Source organism: Bactrocera oleae, chromosome 3 (assembly GCF_042242935.1).
Source record: "Bactrocera oleae isolate idBacOlea1 chromosome 3, idBacOlea1, whole genome shotgun sequence".
NCBI classification, from domain to species: Eukaryota; Metazoa; Arthropoda; class Insecta; order Diptera; family Tephritidae; genus Bactrocera; species Bactrocera oleae.
Window position 1 is genome coordinate 33,043,207 of NC_091537.1, and position 13,713 is coordinate 33,056,919.

At 37.7% G+C, this 13,713-nt stretch overlaps 1 non-coding gene across 1 annotated transcript; it reads right to left on the reverse strand.

The window, feature by feature from the left end:
* Positions 1-591: 591 nt before the first annotated feature.
* LOC106625754 (uncharacterized) lies at positions 592-12,774 on the reverse strand (the record flags this gene model as incomplete). Its single annotated transcript, XR_011395174.1, has 5 exons — positions 592-629; positions 686-814; positions 8,950-9,042; positions 12,374-12,470; positions 12,520-12,774. It is a non-coding gene; the product is annotated as an uncharacterized protein (transcript).
* Between the last annotated feature and the right edge of the window lie 939 nt (positions 12,775-13,713).

Sequence of the window (13,713 nt, forward strand, 5' to 3'; positions counted from 1 at the left end):
TTTTTCAAAAAGCCGAATCTAGGATTTGGCAAGTAGTAGCGGTCTACTTTAGTAGTGTACATGGCGGTCGCATGTTTCTTACTAGTGCTCTCTCCACTCAAAAAGATTCACTTTTTTCTTCTTCTCAATGGCAACCAGGAGATTCTGTTTAACCATTGCTGACCACTATTATCCCGCCATTTCGATCGAATTCACAACAAATGGACTTTTCTAAGCGTAAATGCATTAAAAATACGTATTTAGGACGAAATAAATCATATTCTATGTCCCAACTGGTTCACCGTACGTTGTATATTGCACAACATCTTACGAGCTACTTCTGACGGTATTGAATATGTAGACAATAACGACGAAGAATCGGATAAACTTTCAGCGAATAACTGAGGCAGAAGCCAAGCGCAAATTTTTGTATACAACAATGTTTGGTGATCAATAAATCGTGAATTAGAAATATATGGAAATGGGTGCGATGGAAGGGATGCATTTGATGGCGCAACAGTTGCAATTTCCTCTTCCAAAAATTCAATTCCAAATTTTGACGCCGGACTCGATAGACACATCTGAGGCGAAGTTACGCCAGTAACGTCAATTCTAACCAGCACGTTGGTACACGTAGGGACACCTTTTTGCTGAAATTATTGAAAAGTTATTTATAATTAATTTGCAATAATAATATTATACTAACCATTGATAGTTCTAGCATCAGCCTCCTTTTGAAGTCCTACACCAGTTGACGCGGGCAAGTCATTGGCTTTGCGGACTGCGCCATAAAATGCCGGACCTTCCACCGCACCATTTCCCATGAGGCATCCAACTGCGATTTTTGTAAAAATTGCGCAGTTAGTGCACGAAAAGATAGAAAAACGAATTAGATCAAACATTTAAACAAACTCATAAACTTACCTCAAACTCCGCCTGTTCTAATAAAAAGCTATTAATGGGGGCCCATCTTCCCCTTTATTTTTTAATAAAATCTGTAATAAATCTTTATAATTTAAATAGAAATTACAAAAACCATTTAAAATTTACCTTCCTCAACAACTTAACCGCGAAATATGTATGTCTTTATGTAGTATGACAACTGGCACAGGGTTGCAATTATTGTTTTACGCGTCATTAAACGAAAACTAACATGGGTTTTGGTTTGACATATATTTTTATACTCTCGCAACCTGTTGCTACAGAGTAGAATAGTTTTGTTCACCTAATGGTTGTTACACATGATCACATTAGGGAGGGGCATCTGCAGTTAAAACTTTTTTTTTAAAAGTGGGCGTGGTCCCGCCTCTAATAGGTTTAATGTGCATATCTCCTAAACCGCTAATGCTATAATAACAAAATTCACTAGAAGCAAATGTTTTTAGCACTTCTATTGACGGTGTGAAAATAGTTGAAATCGGGTGGCAACTCCGCACACTCCCCATATAACGGTACTGTTAAAAACTATTAAAAGCGCAATAAATCAAGCACTAAACACGCCAGAGACATTAAATTTTATCTCTGGGATGGTATGAGCTGACTTTATAGGAACCGCGTTCAAAATTAGACAGTGGGCGTGGCACAGCCCACTTTTAGGTGAAAATCCATATCTTGGGATCTGCTTAACCGATTTCAACCAAATTCGGTGCATAACGTTCTTTTCATATTTCTATGTTATAGTGCGAAAATAGGCTAAATCGGACTACAACCACGCCTACATCCCATATAACACCATTTTCAATTCCATCTGATTCTTTCACTTTCCACTATGCATATCAAGCAACAATGATTATATCGGGGTAAAACTTTGCGTCAATAATACGTTTAATGTATGCCACCTTGTTACCAAAAATTGTCTAAATTGTGTACCGAATTTAGTTGAAATCGGTTAAGTAGATCGCGATATTTTTAGGTGATAAAAACAACCGTTAGGTTAACAAAACTATTATACTCTGTAGCAACAGGTTGCGAGGGTATAAAAAAAACCGAGGTAGCTCGGCTTACGAACCTATTATCCAAGCACCCGACCACCCCTAGGCTAATACGCAAAAAATTAGGAAAGTGGACTAGATTCAGTGAAAAGTCACTGGAAGACTTTGTCAGGAGGAGATAGCGTTAAATATGTCTCCTCCGATGTCATAATGAAGGCCAAAATACTTTGGGTACTCAACGGCTTCGAACCGTTTAAATCTCCCAGCCATGATGCAGATCGCATCAACAGTGCTGGAACCATACCTGATGACAATATTTGAAGGATGTTTAAGGCTTAGCTATATGCCTATCCTTTGATTAGAGACGCCTATCCTATACATAGGGTAGATCCACTGGGACTGCACTTCACTCGTTAAACTTAAATATAGTGAGACCATTTAATAATGTCTCCAATAGAGCAATCATTAATAGTCTGGAAGCAGCAGGAAGTACAGCCCGCCATTATAGAATAGATAAAAGCTCTATTAAGCTGCAGGAAAATAAATATAAAATGGAACGAAGTCAGATTGCTCAGGAATGAAGGACGAGCACCCAAACTATTAGCCTATGCAGACGATATAGCTATTCTGGTGACGGGCAAGTTCTTAGACACAAGAAGTAGCGTGATAGCACTCTAAAAGTCATACACCAATGGGCAATATCAGCAAGGAGGTACAAAATCCCGTCATGGAAACCCCGAGGATCAACGGGGAAAATGAACTGCAAAGGATCATACCAAGTACCTCGGTGAAAAAGGTCAGTGGTGCCTCTACTCATGTAAGAAGATGGAAGCTCTAATCTAGCGTTAGGTGAATTTTTCACACCAACCAAGAAAGTTTCAAGTCACACTAAAAGAGAGTGGAGTGGCGCAGGGGCACGGGATCCACCAGAGGAACTTTCAACATCTATACGATCGGATCAAAACTGACAGATGGATTGGGCGCCGGGATCTTGCGCAGAGCTAATTCTCGGGCAACCCTTCAAGCTGCCGAAATACTGCAGTATATTATATTTCAGACAGAAGTCTTCGCGGTCAGGAAAGCTGCTAAGATAGCTAACAACGCAAGAAATTCCGTAAAGAATATTAATATATACGTCTATAGCCAAGCGGCAATAAAATCAATAATCTCACATCGCATTTCGTCAGAGAATGTACTCAGAAGCTGGGGGCTGTTGATATAGTGGCTGCCGCAATGCTGCTGCATACCTACTGAGCTCCAGGCAACAAGGGCATTCCGGGAAACGAAATAGCTGATTAGATTGCCAAGAGGGCCATTCACTTGATCAGTAGTCAAATATGGCTCAGCAAATACGCAATTCGTTAAAAACGATACACAACGAAATTTCCGAAAGGGCTGCCAGAAGATCATATGCAAGGGAGTGAAAAGAAAACGTTCTACTCACACAGTTTAGAAAATACTGCAGGACGGTTGTTGGCCTAGTCACAAGTCACAAATTACTGGCATCACATGCGAAACCTATTGACATTAAGTATCAGAATTAGATATCAAGGCTCTATTAAACTTTGCAAAAAAAATTCATCTCATGTTAACAATAAACCTCCATCTGGCGTTACAGGGAAAGCGTAGGTCTATGTACGGCGTGAAAGCCAGCCAGTGTAACCTAATCTAATTGACTTAGCAAATTTTTTTTTATCTATAACACAAAGAGACAGGTACTGTACTTTTATTTTTTCCCAGTGATTTTGGTACATTTACTTATATCGAACTGTCTTACGGTTAGTTGTTTGTTTTTTGTAATTAACAGTCCTCCGATATATCGTCAAAACTCAACATACATACATATGGGCATAAAATTTTCAATATTTTAAAATGTAATTGGAACGAACTCGCATTATTTTCCACCAAGGGTTTTTGGGAAATTAATTTATTGCACTTATTTCTTATCTGCCTTAATTTTTGTCTCCTTGTATTTTTTTTTATTTGTCCAGCGTTTTCCCTGCTGCTCCCTCGTTGTTTGTTGGAGATATATGTTATACATACTTTCCGATTTTCTTTATTTTCACTGCCATTGTTAAATAATGTATTAGAGAGCAGTTCTGGAAAATTACGTGCTCTTATCTTTTTTTATTAAAGGAAGGCAACCGGAAAATAAAATAACTAAATAATCGGTTGAGATATGTGATAGTTTTGTAATTGTCAAAATTAATAAAATTGAAGAATGATTTAAATATTAAAATAAAGCTATTTTTGCAGCATCTAATATAAAAAAAATATCTAAAAACGAATTAGTGAAGTGTAAGTGGATATAAAAGTGAAAAATATAAGTGTATAATTCATTTTAAATCGCAAAAATACGTACTTAAAATAGTTGAAATTTTTAACTTTAAACGTAAATATCTCGAAAACTATAAGTTTCCCACGGCTATATCTATATATATTCTTGATCTGGTTCTCCTCTATCCGCCCATACCCATTTTATCCCCGAAAGCCTGGGATGGTATACTAAAGTTTTCCCCCGGATTCAGACAAAGGCAAAGTTGTTCAGAATAAACCATAGAATATTAGTATATTTTAATAAAATAATGATATTTTTTCTTTTATATGTGTAGTATGTGCATACTTATGTAGATAACAGTTTTTTGTTTCGTTTCTTCTTTTTTTCACGAATTTTGTTGTTTTTTTTTCAATTTGGACAAAAATTGCACTGAAATTTTGCAATGGAAAATATTTCTTCCAACTCGTTTCTCACTGGAAATGAGAGCGCAATTGATAAACGTCAAAACCTACTGAACTCAAGCAACTGTCAAAGTTCAGTAGGTCTGACGTCTACAAATTGGAAAAAGAGGGACGGCCACATTAAAATCCTACAGAAAAATATGTAAACAGAGAGATTTGCTGCTGTTGAAGATCACTAACAAAAATTGGATAACAATAAAAATGAAAGAAAACGCAAAATTGAAATGTATGTGTTTAAATCTTTTGTGGTGCTATGCTTCGTAGTAATAATTTTCAATTTAAAATGATAAAAAACATTTAAAAATTAAAGAGCAATTAAGCTATAAGCAATAAGTTGTAAGTTCGAATAGCGACCAATTAGTGTTAAATTGTTGGAATTGGAAATAAAGATAAGTGTATAGCATTAAATTGGGACGTTAATTTAACAATCCAGTGATCGAGCTCAAGAGTGAGTTATAGTTAGACGATTTATTGAGAAATCCGTTACAATTGGTGTCAGAAGAGGGATTGTCAAATAAATTCCCAAGGAGATAATTATTTTAAAATTGCCAAGTTTAACGATCTGAAGATTCCACAACTGAAAAAGGAGCTGGAGCAACGGCGACAAATGGATTAAAAACTGAATTACAATCACGGTTAAGAGAGGCCATGAAGGCAGAAAACATTAATGTTGAGGAATATGTCTTTCACATGGAATTAGAGGAAGAGACAACAAAGATAGAAGAAAAGGAAGTGGCTCAATGCTCGTCAAAGATTGTGGACATAAACATGATTTTTGCTGCAATATCGCAGATGGGGAAAGAAATGTCGACACAATTTAAAGAGCAGGATACACGTATGTCTCAAATGTCAACATAAATGTCGACACAATTTAAATAGCAGGATACACGTATGTCTCAAATGGAAACGCGATTGTCAACGCATTTGGAAGAGCAGTTCGCGGCGTAAGATGCACGTATATCAGCACAGGTGTCCTCACAGTTGAAAGATCAGGATGCACGGATATCGCAGGTGACCTCCGAAATAGCAGAAGTGTTCTCACAGATTTCGGAAGAGCGGGATGAAATTAAAACTGAAGTGGATGAATTGAGATTAAATTAAATTGGCCAATTATGTCGTCAGCTTCTGCCAAGGTAAAACCTCCATCCTTTGATGGCACTGCTCCGTTCCACGTGTTTAAGCTTCAATTCGAAAAGACGGCATCTTAAAATAATTGGAACGCTGAAGATAAAGTAGCTGCATTGTTCGCTGCATTAAAAGGATCTGCAGCAGAGATATTACAGACCATTCCAAACTGCGAGGCGAGTAGTTATGAAACGTCGATGGGTGTATTAGAAAGACGGTATGGTAGTAAGCACAGGAAGCAGATCTTTCAAATCGAGTTGCGAAATCGCCGCCAGAAAGCCAATGAGTCTCTGCAGGAGTTTTCTAAAGAGATTGAGAGGTTAGCTCACTTAGCTTATGCACATAAATCCATGGAATACATTGAGGACACGAAAATTCAGACTTTCATCAATGGAATACGAGATAACACTACACGATTCGCTGCATTAGTATGTCCAAAATTAACGTTTGCAGAAACCGTTTCGTATGCTCTGACACAGGAAACTGCATCTCTGCCTTGCAATCAAAATTTAAAGCTCACAAAGTAGATATAGAGGAACACACTTGGGTGAACCAATTACTTGAAAAAATGGACAACATGCAGAAAGCACTGGAAAAATCTACGGAAACGCATAAGAAAAATGATGGTATGCTTAAATGCTTCAACTGCGGAAAAAGTGACCATATTGCATGCAACTGTAACCAGCCCAATAATCCAGTTGGACGTAAACGCAAAGCTGAGGAAGATCAAGCAAATGTCAAATCAAACCAATCGTTAAACTAAAGCGAGCCAGCCAAAAAGGGCACGGGCTGGCTCCCGAAAGCAAATGCCCTGTAATCTCCATTTCACAAATAAGCTGGAATACGAGTAACGTTACCGTAAGTGGATGTGTAGACGGTAAAAAGCGCATACTGACTGTGGATACGGGCGCATCACATTCCATAATTCGATCTGATCTGATTGAGAAAGAAGTGAGACCGTTGGCTGGGGCAAAGTTGCGTACTGCAATTGGAGAAGATACCCTAGTTCTCGGAAAGGTAACGTGCGAGATCGTAATTGGAAAGGCATCCGTGTTACACAATTTTATAGTGGCAGATATCGTTGAGAGACAAGATAAACGTATTTCGGTAAGAGTACTTAATGAGTGCAAGTTACTAATCAAACTCTCCAAAGGAGCTGTATTAGGGCAGTGTCAAGAGATTGAGGCCGTGATAAATTGCGAAATAGGTCTTGAGAACGATTCCATGGACAAAAACGATATATCGAGTGAAATTAACGCATGGACTGAGGAACTAGAGGCAAACTATCAAACTATGGCTAAACAACTTCTTCTCAGATACTCATCCATATTTAATAAAGACGATGCCAAACCAGGAAGAACCAAAGTTGTGAAACATTTTATTAACACAGGTGATGCAAGACCAATCCGCCAGGCTCCTCGAAGCGTTCCTTTAGCAAAACGTGAAGTTGTAAGCCAGACCATACGTGAAATAAGCGAAAGCGGCGTAATTGAACCATCAGAGAGTCCGTGGAGCTCACCTGTAGTACTTGTGAAGAAGAAATATGGCACCATGAGATTTTGTGTGGACCATAGAAGGTTGAATGATGTAACGAAGAAAGACAGTTATCCACTACCTAGAATCGATGATACACTGCACTCGTTAACAGGCACAAAATGGTTCTCAACACTTGATTTGAAAAGTGGTTATTGGCAAGTGGAGGTAAACGAAGAAGACAAAGAAAAGACGGCTTTCAGCGTTGGAGATGGTCTATGGCAATTTACCGTAATGCCCTTTGGATTATGTAACGCTCCTGGTACTTTTGAGAGACTTATGCACCAAGTACTAAAAGGATTACACTGGAAGACCTGTTTGGTATACCTCGACGATATCGTCGTGCTGGATAAAAGCTTCGATGAACACCTTAAGAACTTGGAAGAGGTTTTCCAACGGATAGCTAGATGAAAGATGGAAGCAGTAAGAGATTGGCCCGCTCCTAAAAATTAACATGAATTGCGGAGTTTCCTTGGACTGTGTACTTATTATAGACGATTCGTTCCAAATTTTGCCAGCGTAGCTAGTAGCCTCCATGAACTCACGAAAAAGAACAGAGTTTTTAAATGGAATAAAGGACAGGAAGTGGCTTTCCAAACGGTTAAGTACTGCGCCAATGTTAGCATACCCGATCCCAGGATCAACGTTTATTTTGGATACGGATGCTAGTGGCAAGGCATTAGAAAGTGGTTGCGTATTACAGCCAGACCAGACCAAGCCAGAGAGAAAATATTGTGTTACTCGGAGGGAATTACTGGCGTTGGTAAAGTGCATCAAACATTTTCATAAGTACCTTTATGGCCAGCGATTTCTGGTGAGGACAGATCATGCAGCATTAAAATGGCTTCTGCAATTTAGGAACCCAGTTGGCACGGAGGATTGAGAGAGAGAGATGTTGTTGGTGCTTATAGTGGTGGGAGAGTCAACGTTTGTGTTTGTTGTTTCTATATTTTTGCTGTAACTAATAATGCATGAATTGGATGCAATTAAAAAATATAAGTTGCGGGATAAACAAGCTGGTATTGTTTGTTGCTTATGAACTTTTATTATATCGGGCATTGAACATTTCTTTATTGTTTAAATTTTTATAATTCCTTTCGCTTGGAAGATTTTGGTACAGTCTTTAGAGGATGCTGCATGTTGTTGGAAGCAGTTGATGCAAAACATGTTTGCAATCGGCTGGGGCATAAGGAGGAAGGGAACAATTCGCGCAAAGAGGGGAACGGTTACAACGTTTTTTGAGCAAGAAGTTGGCAGTTTTTGCAACGCATTGGCGAAGGAATAAATTGACGTACCAAAAGTTTAAACCAGGCAACGTCAATTAACTCGGTAATTTGTAACGGTTGAAAGTTAGTAGCAAAACCCCCGAGGGGTGTGGTTTACTTCCAATAAATTACTAAGTTTAAACACTGACACAACGCTTTGCGAGTTGAGCTCATTTAGTGTTTTCTCCTCTGATACGTTATTTAGAAATGGAGCAAATACCGTTGCGAGTTTCGTGTAGTGTGGCTGATATGGAACATATGTTCAACAAAAGGGTTTGGCCGTGTCAATAGCTTCAATCACTACGAATTTGAACTAGTCACTAGTCGTCAACTTTAACTCAGGAAGCTCTGAAAATCCATAAGCGAGACAATTTTACCAGTTTTCCGTTTCTTTTTACCAGGTCCGGTATCGAATACGGGGCCATTTTGCACGTGGAAACTGTTGCGCAATGTATTCAAAAAGCTTTCCGCTAGCGAACAGTAGAAAAAAAGTTAGACAGAACGGATTAAACGTATAGCAAAAGTCCGAAAAAGAAAAAAAAATTCCGAAAACTAAATGTAACTAAACTCGAAAAAAATTTGGAATGCTGCTAATCGATGATTGCTAATATTTTAAACTCTTGGATATATTGGATGTATTCCAATGTTATATCATAGAATATTTCAACAGATTCTTCATTGACATGTCTTTTGTATACAGATTTTGAATGGCAAAGAATAGCGCTTCCAAATATTTTAATTGTTCGCTATTGACTACTGTCTTAAAACTTAGAATGTTCATTGCTGTTTTGATTCAGAGAAGCTGAGTTTCTATAACAGTTAGTACACTGCGTTTATTTTCTTACAAATACGGCTTATGTGATAAATTTAAAATGCGGGTTGTCACTTTTCCCTTCTAGAGGGAACATAAAAAAGTTGTTCAATTTATGATTTCTAGCTTTTGCCATCGTCGCGAAAAGACGCTTGTAGGCAAGCGCATGCTCGGAGAAATGTGTAAAGCGTTTGCTTTTATGAATGAAACGACTTAGCTTATTGCATGTGCGGCAGCGTTCATGAATGAAAATGTTGTTGTTGTACAAATTTAGGATTTGCCAATTTGGCTGCCATATTGATTTCTGACGCTGCTCATGCTATTTGAGAGAATTGTTGTTTTTGTATAACAACGTTTGTATTTTTTCTATTCTTCTTTGGGAATGTTTAGAGAGCTATACGTGTTCAGATTCACCGCTGTTATAAAAGCGAGAAATGTTATTTGTTTCTACTGCGAGTGAGGTGAACTCCCCGATAAAATTTTACAAATGTTCGCTGTCGAACCTGCACCTTCTCGTTCTTCTAAGTTCTCTGGTTGAACGATGTGGGTGATGTTTGAGATGCATTTATTTGTCGTTGTCTAATGCTCAAAGATGTTAAAGATGGAATCCATATATTGAAATATTTAAAAATCGTATTTATTATTTAACAAAAAGGCATGTGAGGACATTAAATGTCATTCCTGTATTAATAAACTTTTCTGATACGATATTAAATAAAACACTCAAACTTCAAAAACAATTTCACATCAAATGTCTTTATCATTAATCTTTAATTTTTTCTTAGCACAATCTTCTAATTTGTTTAACCGTAACACACGACCCAGTATTGAATGCTTGAAAAATGATCGTTTCTACCGCGATCCGAATCGACCCGTACATAAGATTTGGACCAACATTGAATGTTCGAAGTATTTCCTTTGTTTAGATGGTGACGTTTTTGAATTCAAATGCTCGGAGGGCTTATTATTTGATGTTGTCAGACAAATTTGTGATTTTAAACAGAATGTGGATAACTGTGATATCACTGCAGGTGAGAAAATATTTCTTTAAATTGTTATACAAATTTTATAGTTTTTATTTTTACGAAATATTGCCACCTTCTTAAGTTTTGTAGAATTATAATTTTTTGGCATACCCCGGGTATACTTTTTGATGAAAAAGTAACATATAAGCATATATGAAATATTCTATTCAAACATTTTCATAAGTACCTTTATGGCCAGCGATTTCGGCTTCTACAATTCAGGAACCCTGAAGAACAGTTGGCACGGTGGATTGAGAGACTCTAAAGTTACGACTTCTCTATAGAACATCGCAAAGGTAGTAGTCATGGAAATGCTGATGCCATGTCCCGCCGTCCCTGTAATCTGGAATGCAGACATTGCTCAAAAGCTGAGGCCAAAGAAGACATTATAGATGTCCGATTAATGACTACAACGTCAGACTGGGATCCGGAGAAGCTACGGAAATGTCAGCAAGAGGATCCAGATTTGAAAAGTGTAATACACGGATTGGAGATGAATAAACGTCCAACGAGAGAAGAAATAGCTGCAGAAAGCCCAGTCGCAAAGGCTTATTGGGCACAATGGAATAGTTTGAAGTTAGTGTCTGGCTGCTTGCATCGCGTATGGGAAAGCGAAAATGGGCAAAGTTCACAAGCTCTGATGATTGTTCCAAAAGTAAGAATTCCTGAAGTTCTCAACGAGCTGCATAACGGTCCAAGTGGAGCACACATGGGTATCACTAAAACCTTGGAGAAATTAAAACAAAGATTTTATTGGGTTGGTTGTCGTAGTGGATCGCCAATTGTGTCGAGTGCATTGCTGCTAAAGGGCCGCGGTCCAGGAGTCTTGGTCAGATGAAGCAGTACAATTCAGGTGCGCCGTTTGAGCGAATAGCCATGGATGTAGCTAGTCCATTTCCTATCAGTAAATTAGGAAACAGATATGTTTTGGTAGTCATGGATTATTTCAGCAAATGGCCAGAGGTATACGCAATTCCTAACCAAGAGGCTGGAACAGTAGCGGATGTATTCATTAACAATTGGGTATCGAGATATGGTGTTCCAATAGTATTACATTCTGACCAAGGGAGAAATTTTGAATCATCTCTAATACAGGAGATATGCCAGAAGCTGGGTATCCGGAAATCCCGTATAACTGCACTACATCCGCAGTCCGATGGTATGGTAGAACGATTTAATCGAACTTTGGAAGAACATTTGAAAAAAGTTGTGGACAAGTATCAAAAAGAATGGGATACCCATATATCCTTGTTCCTGATGGCTTATCGGTCTGCTGTACATGAGACTCCAGCAAGGGTAATTTTTGGTAATGATCTTCGACTACCGATTGATTTAAAATTTGGAATTAACGCCAACGGAGGAAGGTACACTTAGGAATTCAATAGCATCCTAGAAGACGAGATGAGGGATATACATGCTATGGTGAGACAGCGCACCAAAATTATGAGCGATAAGATGAAAGCAAAATACGACAAGGCAATAAACTCTGAGGGTTTTATTGAAGGCGATTGGGTATTGTTATATAACCCACAACGAAAGAAAGGGTTATCTCCCAAATTACAGTGTAATTGGGAAGGACCATATCAGGTTATTAAATGACTCAATGATGTAGTGTATCGCATACAGACCATTGGAAGACCAAGGAATAAAATGAAGGTGGTTCATCTGGAACGGCTTGCAGCATTTGGTACCGCAAATATGTCTAATCGGGACGAGTTTTCTACGCGAAGCCCCGCAAAATGATAGGCAACTCTCATCTTTTTACGCTTTGCCATGCAACAGTCACCATTTTTATTAGAGAGAAATACTGAAAGCAAAGCGTTAATTGTATCATACCCTCTATTTTCTGCGCTTTGTTGTTTTAGTATGACCTGTTACACAAAGCGAGGAAAGTTGTATGTGAATGGGTCTTAAGGGTGGAGTAAAAGTTTTTTAAACTTCTTAACGATATTTTTTCATGAATACCTTCAATATTGTATTCTTAGAGAACAGCGTGCGTTAGTTCATCTTTAGGGTTTTTAATGACCCCTTCCGGTTTAAAAAGTGATTTCATAGTCTTTACCTGAAAAGAAAGATAATTATTAAAAAGTTAAAATCTGACAATAAATTTCATAACATTCGCAATTGTCGTTATTTATTTCCGCATTTAATCGTACTATTTGATCTAAACTTGACAATGGAATTCTTGCAGTTAGTGATGTTTCCTCTTCAATGTGGCGATTCCACTTATTTATAACCAACTTCATATCGACAATCGCTTCCATGCAAATTTGGAGTTGATCTAAAACAAGTAAACAAATGTAAACAAGTATATAGTATAGGCAGGTTTTCTGAGCGAAAGTGGATATTAAAATTAATACAAAAACGAATTAATTTGGTTTTGGTTTTCTAAAAAACAAGAAATTTGTTAATTTTCGTTGTCGTTTTTCTTCTGTCGTATAAATGAATGCAAGCTTCAAAATTATTCAAAAAATAAAATACGTCAAAATAATAATAAAAAAATGGGTGCGTTGAGTATATTTGCAACGATTGTTATGGAAGACGAGTTAAATGCAGAAAAAACTTTTGTTTGCTATAAATGTGAATTAATCAAATGGTTTCTCTAACTTCAGAAATGTTGTGGGCAACTCTTTTTTTAATGAAAGCCAATCCGTCCAAACCTGATGAAACATTTCTTTAGTATAGCAAAATTACTGGCTTTTACATTTTTCTAGCCAAAAATATATTTTTCTCTTAGACCATCTAGCGGGCGAGTTTTTCGAATACTTTTTTTGGAATTGATCTTTTGACAGCTGTTACTTGGTTTGCCATTTTATAATGAACAGACTTACTTTGGAACAACGTTTGCAAATTGTGCACATTTATTACCAAATTAATTGTTCGGTACGCGCGGCATAATCGCCTAGAAGAGTTGGTAATTTGAGAAACCATGAATCCACCACGTTTACTTAAGTGGATAAGACGCATCCTCAAAAACGCTGTACGTACGAAGAAGACATGAAAGAGTCCATCCGCCATCGCGCGCAATAATTGGAACTGTTCCTATCCACTTTATTGAAGATTTTGCGGAAAAAAGTGGTAAAAAACTGGGCCTCTCGGCTGGAATTTATTTGAGCCAATCGCGGTGATCACTTGCCCGAAACTGTAGTACTTTTTAGTTTATTTTATTATTTTTGTACAAGCAACTAACGGGAGCACTGATAAAATTCACGCTACATTCTCTTCCTTTCCGTAAACTTTCGTTACCCGTTTACTGTCCTTTTGCGTCTTATTATACTCTTGGCTTCTTCTGGTAATTTCCTCTG